The 20,377-nt window shown below is 36.9% G+C and overlaps 1 protein-coding gene across 18 annotated transcripts in view; it reads right to left on the reverse strand.

Moving 5' to 3' along the window:
* LOC101154628 (protein eyes shut homolog) overlaps positions 1-20,377 on the reverse strand; it is a 460,684-nt gene that overhangs the window by 303,709 nt on the left and 136,598 nt on the right. For 13 of the 18 annotated variants that reach the window (XM_055391337.2, XM_055391328.2, XM_055391331.1 and 10 more), the window contains one exon: positions 2,700-2,814. The gene's annotated coding sequence lies outside the window, so the exon portion shown is untranslated. Of the gene's footprint in view, positions 1-2,699; positions 2,815-16,105; positions 16,145-20,377 lie in introns of all 18 variants that reach the window. The other 5 variants (XM_055391334.1, XM_055391332.1, XM_055391320.2 and 2 more) reach the window with 1 other exon arrangement.

Here is a 20,377-nt window from a genome sequence, read left to right on the forward strand (position 1 = left end):
GCGTCTAAGATTAAAGGCTAAGCTTAAAGGCATGAGCCAACACACTTGGTCACATTTATTTATTATTTACTATATGTCTTCCTGAATTTAATTTAAAAACGATAAAGGCAGAAATTTTGTTTGTTTTATTTGTAGAGAGCCCACAGATTTTTTAGTAAGTTTCTAGTGAAGAATTTAATATGCATTTTCTCATTTAATCCTCACATTAATGAGTTATTTCCTCCACAGAAAAAAGGAAAAAACTCAAATTTATTATATTTAAAATAATTGGCATTAGTCACATTGCTAGTAACTAGTGATAGAAGTGACGACCAGTGTGGAGCAGCTGCTGCAAGGATGCTGGTTGCACAGCGTGAGACATGGACAGGGTTGCATGTTCTGCAGAGCTGGTGGGAGCCAGGAGGAGGCGAGAGCCCAGACCCCTACTTAGTTGATGAGGCAGAAGCCCGTGCTCCCTGGCACAGCTGCAGCCACCCAGCTGTGGCTCTGGACTCCAGCATCACTGCACTCTTGGGGGCCCAGGAAGCTCCTTGCCATTGCAGGCTTGAAAGTACCTGCTCCTGCTCCCTGGCCTCTCCCCACTTCCAGCACCCACTCTGGCATGGAGCAAAGTTGTGACCAAGCCTGGGCACTGTTGCAACTCTACCAAGTGTGCGGGCACTCAGGACAGCGCTGACACACCAGCTCCCTGCTGCCTCAGCCTCCTCCAGACTTTGGGCACCAACAAGCACAGGAGGGAGGCTGGCGGGCGGGGTGGGTGGTGAGAGCAGCTCAGCATGGGCCTGCAGCACCCCTCAACACAAACAGCCTGGGCACTGGGGACAGCATGTTGATGGTGGCAAGAGGCAGACAGGCCCTTGGGTGGAAAGGGGTGCATCCCAGGTGAAACCCCACCTTCAAGGCAGGGATGGCCTGAAGCCTGGGGGCCGGGTTGTCAGATCCAGCTGGAGTCCACTACGCAGAGTGAGAACTTACGGTGCTTTTTTTCGGGCCTGCCAATGACAGCCCATGGACAAATAAGCGCATATTTCCTCCCTTCTGAGCCCACTGAAACCCTGGACTCAGCCAGACTCGGACATATGTCGGGACTACCAGCTGTGAGAAGGAACTACCCACTTCAGGTCTCCTGGAGTGATAAGGATGACCTGTCTGCAGAAAGGAGCGATCCACTAGGGGTCTCCTCTGAGCTGTTCTGTTGCTCAATAAAGCTCCTCTCCACCTTGCTCACCCTCCAGTTGTCCGCATACCTCATTTTTTTAAGAGGCAGGACAAGAAGTCAAGACCAACTGAATGGTGGGAATGAAACAGCTGTAACACAAACAGGGCTGAAACTCCCCCCGATCGCCATGCTGTGGGCGATGAAAAGGAGAGAAGAGCTGAAGAGGCCCTTTGGGGACGCCAGACCTAGGGGCTCCCCGAGCCAGGGCCGTGACATCCTCTTTGGGGCTCTGTGGTTCCTGGCGTCTCGAAGCTTCTGGGTGCCACCGCAGTCCCCTCATCCAGACACAGGTGCCCACAGTGGAAGCTGCTTGTGGTACATCTGATCCAGCCACAGCCTTACACAGAGCCCGCACCTGTGCCGGTGCCTGGAGCTGCCCACCGCACTGCAGCAGCCAGCATGCCTGGCTGTGCGCAGTGGGTGGACCCCACGCTCACTTTCTCACATATCCCTTGCCACTCCGTGCCTGGCTTACCCTTGGCCGGCGTGGGATCCTAGCCGGTGGTGCAAGCCAAGCACAGCCTGGCAGGCTGACTGGGCGGAACGAGCCAGTGGGCCCAAGCAAAACTCAGGCAAAGGCGCCACTGGCCACAGAGGTTTCCAGCTGGAAAAGCAACACCCTGAGGAACTCAAGACAGCAGTGTTGCCAAGATTTTAATTTAGAAATTGTGAAGTCACACAATACCCTCTTAATTACCATGCTCTATATTCTCCTAGCTGCTCTGTAGAAAAAAGTTCAGACAAAACAAATAGTAACATGATTGAAATGGAGATTGGCAGGATACTAGAACAAGCAGATAGCAAGCCACTTCAGAACGATATCCTCTTAGTTGCCAAATCTAAGAGAAAAAGCAAATAAGCTCATAATAAAATACAGAGAACAAAAAAACTGAGAATGTATGATTAAGATAATATCAATATGAGAAAATACTACATTTAAAACTAGTTGTCAGTAGGAGTAGAGAAAGGAAGAGAATAGAACTCTATTAAGTCAAGTTTCAGGAAGAATTTTCCAGTCTGAAAAAATAAGAAAAGTTATTAGGGAAGTAATAAAGGGTCACTTCTAGAAGAATAAGAGCCTGTATATGTTTATCCATTAACTCAAAAAAAATTATTCAACCCTTTCATCTTGAAAGAGAAAGAGATGCATTTAATAATGGATTATTTAAATGCATCTCTTTCTCTTTCCAAGGCCCAAATAATGTTATGACAAAGTAACACCAACAATGTGAAAACCCATATAATTGTGACTACAAAAACAGATATTTCAGCACACTTTTAGTGGATCTAAAGTGAATTTAAGAGGTAGGAACCATTTAGTAGAGCCAAAAACGATAAAACCTGAAATTCTCTAGAGTAGGATGTTAATGAATGGTGAAAGATTCTGAATAAGGAAGCAAAAATTGCCATGGAAAGCAGGGAATGAGGCAAGATTATAAAAACACAGAACCTGTTTTTTCCTCAGGACTCTTATCCTTACCTCAAGTACACAGGTTCCGTTGCTGTTTGAGATCAGTGTTTTATTTGCTAAATAAATATGGAGCAGAGGATCCAGACTTGACTCCCCAGGTGTAAGAGAAGAGTGAGGCACAAAGCTGGAAAAAAAGAAATAAGAAAAATTATTTTATCTTTCAGTTTCTTCTCATCATCCCTAAGCTCTCCCACATCTTATGGAGGGATATAACCCCCTCCTTTCAGATTAGCCAGTATCCTGCCTTTAGCTATAGTCCTACATTTATTGCCTGAGTAATTACTGAGAGAAATAAGATGGTAATTAACTTTCAAAATGGGCAGTATAGCTGTAACAAAGTCTTTGAAAGCAATTGACATACAAACATTCTACAAATAAAAGTAAGCGTAAGCTCAAATAATACAATAGTACATTATTTATAGAATAATGCTTTTCCCATTCCATTGTATTTTAAACCTATGAACCCAAATGCCATACTGGAAAGAAATGTTAGGGAAATGTCAGCAGTAATTCAGTGGGTCCATGAAAGGGCTTCAACTTGGCAGGAAACCTCTAAAATTATATGCAGGATCATATTTGTATTTTCATAGTGATGGTTTTCATGAGAGTATCTCTAAATGAATTTCAAAAATAATTCTTTCATTAAAAAGAGTTTTTTTTCCTTTAGGAAACTTTTTAATACATAGGCTATCCGTGAAATATGTATATGTCTTCAGTTGCCATTGAAAGCAAGATCAGCTACTCCTCTGTCTGAAAAGTATTTTACTTCATCTTCATTTTTGAAGGGTATTTTCAAGGCATATAGAATTCAAGGTTGGGAGTTTTGCTGTTATTGTTCTTTCTGTGTTGTTCTGGGTTTTTATTGGGCATGTTGAGAATATCATTTTACTGTTTTCTGACTTTTATTGCTGCTATTGACAAGTCACCTTTCAACTTAATATTTTCTCTTGGGCCATTTTTTAAGATTTTTTTATGGTGTATTTGATGAGGTACAGTTTCATTATAATGTTTCTAGTTGTGGATTTATTTTTATTTCTTTTTTCCTGAAATTACTTAGGATCCTTGACTCTATGGATTTCTGTCATTGACCATTTCTGAAAAATTATCAGCCACAATTTTTTTTTTACCCTTGGCCGGTAAAATTTATTATCTGTGCCCTATTTCTTTTTTTCTCTTCTTAGGACTTCAGTGGAAATAATGTTACATTTTCTAACTCTGTCCTGTATATACTTTATTCTCTTCCTGTATTTTCCTTTTATTTCTTTGTCTCCCATGCTTGTGGTGTTTTTTACAGTGTAAACTTAGCTTAGCTAGAAATATGTTTTCCATATGTGCTTCCCTATATGCTTCCAGGTTATAGTGGGCCAAAATAGAAGTTTGTACATGATTTGGAAAGTGGAGAGGAAGCAACAGCCATAACCTCTGTTGGTTGTTTTGGTGTTAGGCTGTAAGAACCAGAAGCATCAACGCTCAGAGAAGCAAATTCAAAATTAACCATACTCTTCCCAACTCTGCATTTGTTAATATTCACCTGCTAGCCCTATTGACCAAGAGTGACCTCAGGCCTACTCCATCTCAGATGCAAAGGCAATACCCTGACACAGATGTCTCCACTAGTTCTCCTTAATGGTCCCATTCTGCAAGTCAGCCATGCCTGGTTTCTGAGATCTCTGGCAAGTTCTAATTTGTCCACCCATACTGGTTCTTCAGAGAGGAGGAGAGCAAATTTTTCTGATCCTCTAACTCACCCATTCTGACCCTTACTTACCCAGTGTCTTGTGTAGTTGTCTAAAGTTTTAGTGCTATAATAAATGTCCTATTCTGTATTACTTACAGTGGTAGTGCTCACATGGTGGAACTTTGTCTGTACTGCGTACTGTTTTACTGCACTCTTTTTAAGAACACTAACTTCACATCCTTGTATATAATTAGCTATGAGGTCTATGCAATGAATTTTTAATTTATTAAATTTTGGAGATCTTTATGTTCTTTATATCCTTTTTACATCTGTAGCATCACATTTTATTTCCCTGTTTCTCTTGATGTCCTTAACTTTTGTCTTTGACTTCTTTAAGTTAAAAAGCTTAAGAGTTTCTTCTGCCTTGACCTCCTGGGCTCTAGTGGTCTTTCTGGCCTGGAATTAGTCATCTCACAGAGTAATCCACGAAAAGATTTAGAAACAACTGAGCTCAAACCAAAGCTTGGACCAGTTCCTAAGTAATAAATAAGTTCTCCTTGTTTAACATCACACTAGATTGTAAAGTCCTTATAAAAAATAGATTTGCTTATTTTATCCATAACTGAATATATAGGGCCTCGAGGAGTTCTGAGTATCTGAGAGGTACTCAATACATATTTGTTGAATGAAAGCATGGCCAAAAAAGGATAAATTATTTTGTGCTCTCCCTGATGATTTCAATAGGATGTACTTCTGGGTCTATTTATTTTGTTGTTTGTGTTTCGGTGGGTACATGCTTTTGGTGTGTTTTTACTTTATGTACCTGGCTATCTTTGATCGAGCTAAGCATTACACATAATTAATTGTATAATTAAGCATAATTAAGCACTGCATAATTATTTGTAGGAATAATTAGAGGACTGAGATGAAGGAAAAGCCTTCATCCAGAGAGGATTTCTGTTTGTTTCAGTCAATGGGGGCATTACTTGTCCTCAGTCACATTCAACAATTTGAATACGTTAGATTACTGAGGCCTCCAGACTTTTAAAATTGGGCTACAATTCTTCAAGAAAGCCAATTATTTTATTTTTTTTATTCACCTTTGTCCCAAAGGTGTATTTATTAGGTAGCAACTTATTGTGGGACACTTACCTGTTAGACTCTTCATTTTGTTCTATATTTTTTAACTATAGATATGTCAATACAAATATTCACATTTATGTAACTAACAAATACTTCTATTAGTTCTAGTTTTCCCTTTGATTTCAGTCTAATAATTATTTCTTTTCTTACAAGACCTGCAGTGATTTTAAGAAGATATTTTAAAATATATCTTACGCAGAGTTTTAGAAGTTTTTAATAGAATTGTTTGTACAAACAATCCTCCCATTACGGGAAACACCTAGCCTCCAGAAAATAACTTTCAGAATAATTTAGAGAGCTCTGATTAAAAATGTAGATAGGAGGCAGGACTAGCTTGCAGTTCCTGCTTGGACAGACAGAGCAGTGTGTGAAGACTTACATCATAAAATTTTGCTCCAAGAACCACCACAGGAAAATACCAGGAAAGCTGAGAGAATTATCTGACCCTTTGAAGGAACTGGATTGCTACTGCAGGCTCCCTGAGATGCCAAAACATTGTGAGGGTACTTGCTTTCTCAGCAGGGATGCTGGTGGTCTGAGGCAAGTTCTCAGCCCTGGTCACCAGCTGCCTAAAAATAGACTCAGTGTTGTTGGGCGGACACAGTGGGAGTAAGACTGGCCTTTAGGACTGTGGGCTGTGTGTGAGCAGGGTGAGTCCTGCGACTGCTGACTTTCCCCCACTTCTTTGGTGACCTGTACGACTCAGCAGAGGCAACCTAATACACCTGGGAATATAACTCCATTGGCCTGGGAACCACATTCCCATTCCACACAGCAGCTGCAGCAAGCCCCACCCAAGGAGAGCCTGAACTAAGACATGCCTATCCCTGCTACCACCCGGTGGTCTTTCTCTAACCAGTGTAGTTGCCAAAGAAAAAGGACATAATCTCTTGGGAGCTCTATGGCCTTGTCCACTGGCTGAGAAACCTGAATACTTAACCAGACATTCCTAGGGCAAGTTTGCATCCTCCCTATAGTACCACAGCTGATGCACTCTTGAAAGCGCCACCTCCTGCCTGGTGGGCAACCAACACAAAACCAGCGCACTGAACAAAAACACAACCAAAGACCCTCACAGAGTCCACCTCACTCCCCTACTATCTCCATCAGAGCAGGTTACTGGTATCCACAGCTGAAAGACCTGAAGATGAATCACATCAGAGGACTCCCCAGTACTGGCCCAGAGCTCAGTACCTCTGCTTGGTGGCTAGATCCAAAAAAGCAAAAACAATCACTGAAGTTCACCTCTCAAGAAGCCCTATCCCTAGGCGGAGGGGGCACAAGAATACCACATCAAGGGAGCACGCGGTGGGACAAAAAAATCTGAACAGCAGCTCTTGAGTCCCAGATCTTCCCTCTGACATAGTCTACCCAATGAGAAGAAAACATAGAAAACAATTCTGGTTACATGACAAAACAAGGTTTTTTAACACCCTTAAAAGATCACACCAGCTCACTAGCAATGGATCCAAATCCATTTTTTCTGAATTGCCAGAAAAAAAATTCAGAAGGTTGATTATTAAGCTAATCAATGAGGCATCAGAGTAAAGTGAAATCCAACTTGAAATCAAAAACATGATACAGGTTATTAAAGAAAAAACCTTCAGTGAAATAGATAGCATAAATAAAAACAATCACAACTTATAGAAAGAAGGATACACTTAGAGAAATCCAAAGTGACTGGAAAGTCTCAGCAATAGAATAGAACAAGCAAAAGAAAGAACTTCAGAGCTTGAAGACAAGGCTTTCAAATTAACCCAATCCATCAAAGACAAAAAAGTAATAAATAAATGAACAAAGCCTCCAAAAAGTTTGGGACTATGTTAAGCATTCAAACCTAAGAATAATTGGTGTTTCCGTGGAAGAAGAGAAATCAAAAAGTTTGGAAAACATACCTGAGGGAACAATCAAAGAAAACATCCCCAGCCTTGCTAGAGATCTAGACATCCAAATACAAAACACTCAAAGAACACCTGGGAAATTCATCGCAAAAAGATCATTGCCTAGGCACATAGTCATTAGGTTATCTGAAGTCAAGACAAAGGAAAGAATCTTAACAGCAGTGAGGCAAAAGCATCATGTAACCTATAAAGAAAAACCTATCAGATTAACAGCAGATTTCTCAGCAGAAACCCTGCAAGCCAGAAGGGATTGGGGGTCCTATTTTTAGCCTCCTTAAACACAACAATTATCAGCCGAGAATTTTGTATCCACTGAAATAAGCTTTATAAATGAAGGAAAGATACAGTCTTTTCCAGACAAACAAAAGCTGTGAGAATTCGCCACTACCAAGCCAGCACTACAAGAACCGCTAAAAGGAGCTATAAGACTTCGAAATAAACCAAAATAGAACCTCCTTAAAGCATATATCTCACAGGACTTATATAACAATAACACAGTGAAACAAACAAGGTTTTCAGGCAACAAATAGCATGATGAATAGGATAATAATACCTCACATCTCAGTACTAATGTTGAAAATGAACTAATATAGGGACTTTAGCACTCCACTGACAGCACTAGACAGGTCATGAAGATACAAAGTCAACAAAGAAACAATGGACTTAGACTATACCCTACAGCAAATGGATTTAATAGATATTTACAGAACATTCTACCCAACAACTGCAGGATATACATTCTGTTCATCAGCATATGGAACATTCTACAAGATAAACCATATGATAGGCCACAAATAAGTCTCAGTAAATTTAAGGAAATCAAAATTATATAAAGTACTCTCTCAGACCACAGTGGAATAAAACTAGAAATCAACTCCAAAAGGAACCTTCAAAACCATGCAAATACATGGAAATTAAATAAACTGTTCCTGATTGATCAGCAGTCAACAATAAAGTGAAGTGGATATTAAAAACGTTTTGAACTGAATAATAGTGACACAACCTATCTAACCATCTGGGATACAGCAAAAGTGGTGCTAAGAGGAATGTTCATAGGATTAAATGCCTATATCAAAAAGTCTAAAAGGGCACAAATAGACAATCTAAGGTCACACCTCATGGAACCAGAGAAACAAGAACCATACAAACTCAAACAGAGCAGAAGAAAATAAATCATGAATATAAGATCAGAACTAAATGAAATTGAAACAAAAAAACTACAAAAGATAATGAAAAAAAAGCTAGTTATTTGAAAAGAGAAATAAAATTGATAGGCCGTTAGTGAGATTAACCAAGAAAAGAAGAGAGAAGTTTGAAGTATGCTCAATTAGAGATGAAATGGGAGATATTACTATTGATACCACAGAAATACAAAAGATTATTCAAGTCTACTATGAACACCTTTATGCACATAAACTAGAAAACCTAGAGGAGATGGATAAATTCCTGGAAATAAACAACTCTCCTAGAATGTACCTGGAAGATAAAGAAACTCTGAACAAACCAATAACAAGCAGTGAGATTGAAATGGTAATAAAAAAAATTCCCAGCTAAAAAAAGTGCGGAATCAGACGGATTCACAGCTGAATTCCTTCAGACATTCAAAGAAGAATTCAAACGAATTCTACTGATACTATTCCACAAAGTAAAGAAAGACGGAATCCTCCCTAAATCATTCTATAAAGCCAGTATCACCCTAATACCAAAACCAGAGAAGGACATCACAACTACAACAAGAACAACAAAACTGCAGACCAATATCCCTGTTGAGCACAAGGACAAAATACTAGCTAATGAAATGCAACATCATATTAAAAAGATAATCCACTATGATCAAGTGGGTTTATACCAGGGATGCAGGGATGGTTTAATATCTGCAAGTCAATAAATGTGATATCCAACATAAATAGAATTAAAAACGAAAGTCACATGATTATATCAATAGATGCAGACAAAGCATTTGATAAAATACAGCATCCTTTACGAATAAAACCTTCAGCAAAAGTGGAATAGAAGGGACATACCTTAAGGTAATAAAAACCATCTATGACATACCCACAGCCAACATTATACTGCATGGGAAGAAGCTGAATGCATTCCTTCTGAGAACCAGAACAAGACTAGGATGCCCACTTTCACCACTTCTATTCAACACAGTACTTGAAGTCCCAGCTAGAGCAATCAGACCAGAAACAGATAAAAGACATCCAATTTGGTAAAGAGGAAGTCAAACTGTCACTATCTGCTGATATGATCGTCTACCTAGAAAACCCTAAAGACTTATCTAAAAAGCTCCTAGAACTGATGAATGACTCAGCAAAGTTTCAGGATAAAAAATTAATGTACACAAATCAGTAGCTTTGCTATACACCAGCAGCGACCAAGCTAAGAATCAAATTAAGAACTTAACCACTTTTACAATAACTGCATAAAAAATAAAATACTTCAAAAAAATACCTAACCAAGAAGATGAAAGACCTCTGCAAGGAAAACTACAAAACACTACTGAAAGAAATCACAGACGATACAAACAAATGGAAACACATTCCATGCTCATCTCATGGGTAGAATCGAAATCATGAAAATGACCATACTGCCAAAAGCAACCTACAAATTAAATGCAATGCTCATTAAAATACCACCATCATTCTTCACAGAACTAGAAAAAACAATCTGAAAAATTAATACGGAACTAAAACAGAGGCCATATAGCCAAAGCAAGACTAAGCAAAAAGAATAAATCTGCAGGTATCACATTACCTGACTTCACACTATACTATAAAGCCATAGTCACCAAAACAGCATGGTACAGGTATAAAAATAGGCACATAGACCAATGGAACAGAATGTATAACCCTGAAATAGAGCCAAATATTTACAGCCAACTGATCTTCAACAAAGCAAACAAAAACATAAAGTGGGGAAAGGACAAACTATTCTGCAAATGATGCTGGGATAATTGGCATGCCACATGTAGAAGAATGAAGCTGGATCCTCATCTCTCACCTTATATAAAAATCAACTCAAGATGCATCAAAGTCTTAAATGTAAGACCTGAAACCATAAAGATTCTAGAATATAACATCAGAAAAACCATTGCAGACATTGGCTTTGCCAAAGAGTTCATGACTAAGAACCCAAAAGCAAATGCCACAAAAAAAAAGATATTGTAAATAGATGGCAGTTAATTAACCAAAAAGCTTTTGCTCAACAAGATAAATAATTAGCAGAGTTAACAGACAACCCAGTAATTCGGGGTAAATTTTCACAATTTATATATCCAACAAAGGACTAATATGCAGAATCTACAAAGAACTCAAACAAATCAGTGAGAAACAAACAAACAAACAAAATCTTATCAAAACGTGGGCTAAGGACATGAAAAGACAATCCTCAAAAAAAGATATACAAATGGCCAGCAAACATATAGAAAAATGTGCAACATCACTAATTATCAGGAAAATACAAATCAAAACCACAATGTGCTACCATCTTACTGCTGCAAGAATGGCCAAAATAAAATAAAAAATAAAAAATAATAGATCTTGGCGTGGATGTGGTGAAAAGGAAACACTTTTACACTGTTGGTGGGAATGTAAACTAATACAACCACTATGGAAAACAATGTGGAGATTCCTTAAAGAATTAAAAGTAGATCTACCATTTGATCATGCAATTCCATTACTAGGTATCTACCCAGAGGAAAATAAGTCATTACAACAAAAAGATACTTGCACGCACATGTTTATAGCAGCACAATCTGCAATTGCAAAAAATGGAATGAGCCCAAATGTCCATCAATCAAAGAGTGGATAAAGAAAATATATGTGTGTGTGTGTGTGTGTGTGTGTGTGTGTGTTTATACCATGGAATACTACGCAGCCATAAAAAGGAATGAAATAATGGTATTTGCAGCAACCTGGATGGTATTGGAGACTATTATTCTAAGTGAAGTAACTCAGGAATGGAAAGCCAAACATCGTATGTTCTCATTCATATGTGGGAACAGAGCTATGAGGACACAAAGGCGTAAGAATGATACAATAGACTTTGGGGACTTGGGAGAAATGGTGGGAGGGTCGTGAGGAGTAAAAGAGTACACATTGGGTACATTGTACACTGCTTGGGTGATGGGTGCACCAAAATCTCAGAAATCACCATTAGAGTACTTATTCATATAACCAAACACCATCTGTTCCCCAAACACCTATTGAAATAAAAAAAAAAATCAATTTATAAAACAAACAGAGAAAAGGGAAGAAAAAAGAAAACAACCTTCATTCACATTTAACTGAAATTGGTGGCTGAACAACGCACTATTCCACCTAGGCTTTTACACATGTAAGAAAGGGAACAAAAGATTTTTAAAAAGTGTCCAGGCCTGGTGGCTCATGCCTGTAATCCCAGCACTTTGGGAGGCCGAGGAGAGGGTAGATCACGAGGTCAGGAGATAGAGACCATCCTGGCTAACATGCTGATACCCCATCTCTACTAAAAATACAAAAAATTAGCTGGGCCTGGTGGCACACACCTGTAGTCTCAGCTACTCGGGAGGCTGAGGCAGGAGAATCACTTGAACCTGGGAGGCCTGTGAGCCGAGATCGCGCCACTGCACTCCAGCCTGTGCAACAGAGCGAGACTCTGTCTCAAAAAAAAAAAAAAAAAAAGGAAAAAAGAAAAACTTAAACAATAAAAATTGACATTACTTGCAAGACCCAACTATTTTCTATGATTTCCTTTATTCTAGCAAGAGTTTTGTATGTGTTTTGTTTTGTTTGTTTTGTTTTTAAGATTGGACGCCTTTTCAAAGACCTTAACCTATGTGTTTGTGCATAATGGTATAGCATAGGTTCTTTTCTGAAAGTGTGTCCAATCTTAAAACACACACACACACATACACACATACACATGCATTTGTAATAACTGAAACTAAAAGAAGTTGATTACTAAGAATATAATGAACCTTATTGTTTACTCTTCATCAAACATATAATCATCAAATATCCATTTAAATTATAAATAAAAATAAGTGATTTCATAAGATAAGTTTGATGCCAGAAAACAGGATTGAACTGGTTTGATCCATGAAATGCTGATACATGCAAAATAGAACTCCATTTGTAATTTCTTTAAAGTAATACTCCATTCTTTTTTATTAGACCATTGATGAGTTCACTCCTTTCTCTAGATCAGAACTATTTAGATTTTTTTTTACAAATTCAGTATGAAGGAATTTGTTTTTTAATAGCATCGATGTAATGATGTGTCATTGAGCCCCACATTTCTGTCACTAGAGTGGTAAAATGACACAGAGGATGAACCAAAAGTCACCTGTAGATGACAATGGGTGAAAGAAAACATATTTAATTTACATAGAAACATAGAGAATGTCAAAAGAGTTAAAATTCATGAATAAAATTTCATTAAAAATGCATTATAAAATATTAGTTAAATACACACTACTTAAGAATGATTTAAAACTAGCATTAAATGTATTAAAATGGATATATTTTGCAGGAAAAGGATGCCTGTGTTTTCAGTGTTTTATCTGAATTATTTAATGGTTTACATAACTTTCTGTGAATGAAGGGAAAGCAGTTTTTTATCTGAGTATTCTCAGGGTTATCTGAGCATTCTCATTGCCTACGTAACTTATTCTGAATGAAGGCAGGCAAAATAGAGAGAAAAGACTGAGTATCTATACCATATAATACTTTAAATAGAAAACATTAGCCCTTTGTTACATATCTATAGGCTGAATAAGAACTCAAACACAGCTCTTCCAACTCAACACACAATGCTATCTTTGAGGTCTGAAGGTTATAAAGCTATATTCATAACAGATTCTCAGTCTCACAATTAAACTAAAATCTAGGCTTGAAGAGATTAACACTATTTAGCATGCCAGGCTGGGTTGTAACACAGTAGCCATATATTTATTTTATTTCATTTTGATTTTAGACCTGCAGTGTATTGCCAGACCCCAGGTGAGTTTGAAATATTGCAATGATTATTTCAGAATACTTTGTGTGGCTTTACTATCATTTATGTTAAAGGTAAACAGGATTCTCTGTTCGATCATTGACATCAAAGGCAAAGATGAATGATAAATTATTTTCCCTCTATTCTTGCACTTTGAGACAATTTTTGTTGAAGTTCAAATTTACAAGTGTTTCGGGAGGATGTTTTCTTCTGGGGAAACAACATTCACAGCAGTCCAGACTGAGGGTACACAGAGAGCAAAAACAGCTCTAGCTGCTGAGTGTCCTGCTTATACTCTCACATTTGCCCATCTACTAATCTCTATTACTGTTTTATCTTATTTTTACAGATCCTACATATCTAGGAGGTTCCTTTTAAAATGCAAATGAAATACCTAAATGGGAGTGTCACTGACTTCATTATCATTCATCAACACCATAACAGGTATTATTTTATCACATTAGTTTGCTTCAGAGAGTTGAGCTGCAAGAAAATGGGACTGAATTCACTTATGTTTTGAAAATGAAAGTGCTGGATAACAAGGTAGCAGTTTCCAACAAATTTAAATATAAAAACCTTTATTAATATAATAAAATGTCTAATGTCTATTAAATTATATAGTGGCAAAAGTCTTAGAGAATTCAGGGACATGTTAATATTATCAATTACAAATTGTACTAGAGAAAGCTACTCCAAATGGGTGGAAATCAAAGAAGCTGATCATTTTCCAGGGAATGACCTTGCATGCTTTTACCTAAAGGAACTGTTTAAATTTTTTGATCAGAAAAATAAGTGAAAAAAAAACAAAAGAATGGTCTAAAATATATATATATATATATTTAATGTTACTGTCAGAAAATATAGGCTTGTAAGAGAGCTTGGATTTCAATTTTAGAAAGAAACTTCGGTTTCTTTGGAGACAATGTTTATATTAATTCAATAGTGTTTCTGTACATATATATCTGATAATGACTGCCATTGTCTCTTCTATAACTTTCTTTGAGTCCTAGGTTTATATTTAATCTTATGATATCTTCATGTATATCTCCTATAAATATTTCAAACTTAAATTTTAAAAAGCATAAGACATCATTTCCCCTCTCCAGTTGCAAAACTCTTCCTTCTTTGTAAATGAATGAATAGTACAGCAACCGCTAGAGGATGCAGGCTAGAATCTTGGAAGTCTTACTTTATTTCTTCTCTTATCTCATTATGTCCTTACTTTCATATTTACTTTTGAAACTATCCAGTTCTCTCTTTTTCTGTAAAAAATCCAGAGTCTCCTATTATCCAGTCAAAATTTCTGCTGTAGTTGTGTAACCAGTCTTTTTAATCCAAGGTATATTTTCAGTGCTATATTAGCAGTCATACTGAAAAAATAAACTAACCATTGTTATTTGGGATAATTTGTTATGCAGCAATAAATAACTAATACGCTAAATTGAGAACTCTTGGAAAGAGAGAAAAACATATAAAAGATCCTTTTTTTTACACTAAATCCCTAGGCTCCATCTCACTTTGATGGTATTAGACACAAGAGAAACTCCATTTTTTTCTGATGTATGTAGAATTAAAATAAATAAAAGCAAAACATCAATAATTAAAACAACTATAAAAATGTGTAGCTCAAACTAGAGGGAAGCTGGAATGGCTTGAGGAAGGAAAATGATAAATGAAATCAAAGAATTGATTCATGTGAAATAAAAGAAAAATGCTTTTTGCAAACAATACTGCTTACTAAAGGGTATACATCTTATGAAATGAAATAATTTATTTGTTTGCTCACTGAACACTATGACGGAGTTATAGATGCAGAAGTAATTTTGTAGTTGACTTTGAAAATTGTTTTGAAAAGTAGAAGAAATGAGTTAGATGTTTATTGAGGCAATTGGAGGAAAAATTGTGCTGAAGTTAAGGAGGATAGGGAGGAGGAGACAGGAAGAGAAAGAAAATATCCCAGAGAAGTGTAATGGTGGTGGCGTTGGATGGCTTGTTTGTGTCACTTTTTTAATATTTTGAAATTTTTTAATGTATGTTCAAATCACAGAAAGGACTGATTCCACTTCTGTGTAGTTAGTGTAAATATAGAGAGCACCTACTCAGTGAAAAGAAAATTAATAAGCTTAAATAATTTAGAAGAAGATGGAACTCTTAGCTGGAGGTCACTAAAAAAAGAACATCAGGAATGTAAAGACATACTAGGGAGAATATTGAACTTTCCCCTAAAATACAGTAAAATTTTGAGCTGATATTGTCTAGATCTTTAAGGCAGGAAGGGTGCAGATGAAATATCAGTTATCTAATATCAACATGAGCTTAGTTTAATGAGTCATGAGATTATACTTATGTTAAATAACTACATTTTGAATCAGTGATAACTATCCAGGATATAAGAAATCATTTCAAGTATTTTCCATAACAGGACTGTAATGCAGAGGTTTGGTTACACAGATGATGGAGAAGCCAAATATCTCACAGTAGGAAGTCACTACCAATACTAATTAGGAGGGATAAACAAAGAGGAGGTTCAACCTAAGCCAGAAGATAGTGTTAACAGGCAGAAGCTACAATCATGTGGACATGTCCTGAAAAAGTGGGAGCCACAAAGGATACACAGATTCTGGATACTACCTAATTCAGAGAGAAAGGGCGAGCGAGAGAGAAATACCCTGTATTTTCTATTTCTTTAATTAATTTTTATCTGTGCCTACCTTTGTCCAAAACCACTCAGAAGCAGATGACAGGGTTGCCTGGAAAATACAAGATTATCACTCCTGTTACACAGAGCACAGCAAGAAAAGAACAAACAATTGGTCAAACACACCCAGGATGGGCATAGTTTATATGTAAGGGGGACCAAATTATTAAATAACTTGATAAAAAGAGTGAATCTAGAGATATAAAGTAACAATGAAGATAAAATTGCCACCAAACAAGTTTGCCTAGCACTAGCTTTGATATACACTGATTTCAGAGCCCCATTAGGATACTGGTGCCACTGAGACAATTAAATTTCAGAACCCATTTAATTTTATACAGGCACCCACTTCAGCTCAGATATCATATCATTGCCGTATTCACAACATTTAAACTGATTTGCGGGCAATCCAACTTTTAATTCTGACTCATGTAAGTCTTCTAGATTTACAGCAACACCATGTTGAACTGCACTGGTTTGTCATCTCTCCCATTCCAGGATCTGTTTATATTCAGCACTGTATCTCAAGGACAGGCAAATAGAGTCAGATTTTTGACATAGCCGAAGAGTAGTGACTTTAGAGAACCCTATTTCCTCTTATAAGAGCTTTTTAGGAAATAACCAGTTACTAGCAGGTTTAATGCATTGGCAAAGTCCATGTGTCCTCTACATCTCACATCCTTTGTGTCATCTATAAGGACATAGGAAGTCAACTTCCAGAAGCAAAAATATGTCTGTATCTTCTGCCCTCACTTTTTAGGTCAACACAGTCACCACAACCCGAGCTGCCATTTTCATTTCCTGCCATGGATATCTGACAGTCCTTCATACTGAAGACAAGTAAGTTTCATTGATATAAAAAGTTATAGGATTATTAGAAGTATTTATACTTATTTTTGTTTTTAGCATGCCCACTAAATACTTCAGAGTTAGTCATAAATTGACAAGACAACCCCTCGGCTTTACTCCTTTCATTATTTATTAGTTCTCAAAACAATTTTCTCAAAGTGTGAAAGTTTCTCTTAAAAAAGGTAGCATGAAACTATTTCAGCCAGAAATAGCCTATGAATTCATAGTATATGTGTCACTTTCTTTGCCTTTCTGTAATAGTTACTCACAGACCTGAGCTTCTGTAATTGGCTTATTACTTGGAATAAATAAGATTGTATATAAGAAATCCTGTAGGAGAGGAAAACACAACTCTTGGGCTTGGATATTATTCTTTGACAACCCAAAGATTTTTCCAAATGGTTAATAAATGGACCATTATCTTATTTACTCTTGAGGAAACTTCTTTTCCAGCATCTGAGGTAATGACTTCCCAGTTTTTGACCTGCCACTGTAAGGTCTAAATTTGGTTTTCCTCAAAACTGATAGATATCAGAAATTACATCTGAAGTGTTAAAGATTCTGAGCTACATAGTACTGGGTGTCAAAAGGTTACAGAGACATCCCTATACCAGGTGAGAGTCCATTAAAAAGGTCACTCACTTCTGTTCTCACAAGTATTGTTCACTGAATTGAGTCAAGAAACGCTCAATAAAAGGGAAAAAGAACTAAAATTGTTCCTGAGAATTACCTGACAAAAGTGAGATCACCGAAAGAAATGATTTAGGACCATACCACGGAGAGACACAAAGTGGTACCAGAGACCAGCTCATTAAGTTTACCATATACAACTATGGTAATTTGTTTTTAAAAGATATTCTAAAACAGGTAAGTCAAAGTTTCACATATGGAAATATGTCCAAATTAAAATGTGCTTGTCTTCCTGAAGAGTCTGGGTCATTCATAAAAAAAAAAAAAAAAGTGTTTGTCCAAGATTTTAGAGCAGGAATAAAATATCTTCATGAGAATTACTTTTCTATTCATAACAGGAATTTGTAGTAACTCAATGCATTTTTATAATTAAAATGTATTATTAATTTTGTGTAATACAAATGAAATTGGATTTAGAGATAAGTTTCTGGATGACATTGAAAACTCATTATTAGAAAAATTCCAAATAATTTATAGAGAATTCTCAATAATTTATTTAAATACTCCGCCATCAAGTAGATACAGCATAACTGCTCACCACTTAAGCATGAGATGCATATAGTGACTTCCTTCTAAAGAATATAGTATGAAAATGAGGGGAAAAATAACATCTGTACAATCAAGATACCTGGAAAATACTGCTTTAGTGAGTTAATCAAGGTTAACATCATTAATAAGTTGTTACTTATAGTATATATAGTATATATGCCAATTATAAATATATGTTGATAGTGTATCCCCTTGAAATGGTACAATGAAAATGGCACTTTACCTCTTTATTTTCCTTGAAATAGATAAACCATATCTAGCCATGAGAAAAACATCAGAAAAACCCAGACTTAAGGATTTTTCATAAAATATCTCATCATGTTCCTCAACACTTTTAAAATAGGCCTACTTTGTTTTATTGTGCTTTGCTGATGCTGTGTGTTTTTTTGTTTGTTTGTTTTTTAACAAATTGAAGGGTTGTGGTAACTGTGTCCAGCAAGATGTGACTGAATTGCTGCAATCTTATGATCAAACTTGGAGAGATGAGAGTTGCTTTTTATGGATGAGCAAATAACGTGGTTTCTTGAGATGTAATCTATTCCTGGCGAAGATGCTGTAAACAATGTTGAAATAACAGGGATTTAGCATATTACATAAAGTTAGTTGAGAAAGCAGTGGCAGGGTTTGAGAGGATTGACTCTAATTTTGAAAGAAGTACATTGGTGTCATTTTTCCAACACCATGTGCTCACTTCGTGTCTCTGCGTCACATTTTCGTAATTCTCACCATATTTCAGACTTTTTCATTATTATATCTGTTAAGGTGATTAGTGACCTTTGGTGTTACCATTGTAATTGTTTTGGGGCACCACAAACCATGCCCATATAAGATCACAAACCTAATCAACAAAGGTATGTGTTCTGACTGCTACACCCACTGGCGATTCCCTCTTTCCTCCTCATCTCCTCAGTCTCTATTCTTTGAGAAACAACAATATTGAAATTATGCCAATTAGAAACTCTACAATAGCCTTTAAATCTTCAAGTGAAAGGAAGAGTAGCACATCTCTCATTTAAAATCAAATGCTAGAAATGATTATGCTTAGTGAGGAAGGCAGGCTGAAAGCTGACATAGGTTGAAAGCCAGGCCTCTTGCACCAAACAGTTAACCAAGTTATGAATGCAAAGCGGAAGTTCGTGAGGGAAAGTGCTATTTCAGTGAACATATGAATGATAAAAACAGGCTTGTGGCTGTGTGATCTGGATAGAAGATAAAACCAGCTAAAACATTTGCCCAAGCCAAAGTTTAATCCGCAGCAAGGTTCTAAGTCTCTTCAATTCCGTGAAGACAGAGAGATGAGGGAGTTACAGAAGAAAAGTTTGAAAGTAACTGGCAAGTCATTACCTCAGATGCTGGAAAAGAAGTTTGAAACTAGCAGATGTTTGTTCATGAGGTTTACAGAAAGGAGTCATTCCTATAATATAAAACTGCAAAGTAGAGCAGCAAGTGCTAATGTAGAAGCTGCAGCAAGTTATTCAGAAGATCTAGCTAAGATAATTGATGAAGATGATTAAGATGAACAATGGATTTTCAATGGAAACAAAACAGTTTTATATGGAAGAAGATCCAAATAGGAATTTCATAGCTAGAGAACAGAAGTCAATGCCTGGTTTCACAGCTTCAAAAGACAGGCTGACTTTCTTGTTAGAGGCTAATGTAGCTGGTGATTTTAAAGTTGAAACTGAATCTCATTTACTATTTTGAACATTTTAGGCCCCTTAAGAATTATGTTCAATCTACTCTGCCTGTCCTCTAGAAATGGAAGAACAAAGCCTCAATGATAGCACATCTGTTTACAGCATGATTTACTGACTATGTTAAGCCCACTCTTGAGACATACTGCTCAGGAAAAGATTTGTTTCAAAATATTACTATTTATAGATAATGCACCTGGTCACTCAAGGGTTCTAATAGAGGTATACAATGGAGAAGCATGTTGCTTTCATGCCTGCTAACAAAATATCCTTCTGTAGCCCATGGATTGAGGAGTAATTTTTACTTTCAAATTTTATTGTTTAAGAAATAAATTTCATAAGGCTACAGATGCCGTAGATCGTGATTTCTCTGAGGGATCTTCCGGAAAAGATTCACCATTCTAAATTCCATTAAGAACATTAGTGTTTCATGGTAGGAAGTCAACATATCAACAATACTAGAAGTTTGGAAAAAGTTGATTCCAAGTCTCATAGATGACATT

The sequence above is a fragment of the Gorilla gorilla genome, chromosome 5, assembly GCF_029281585.2.
Source record: "Gorilla gorilla gorilla isolate KB3781 chromosome 5, NHGRI_mGorGor1-v2.1_pri, whole genome shotgun sequence".
Taxonomy (NCBI): domain Eukaryota; kingdom Metazoa; phylum Chordata; class Mammalia; order Primates; family Hominidae; genus Gorilla; species Gorilla gorilla.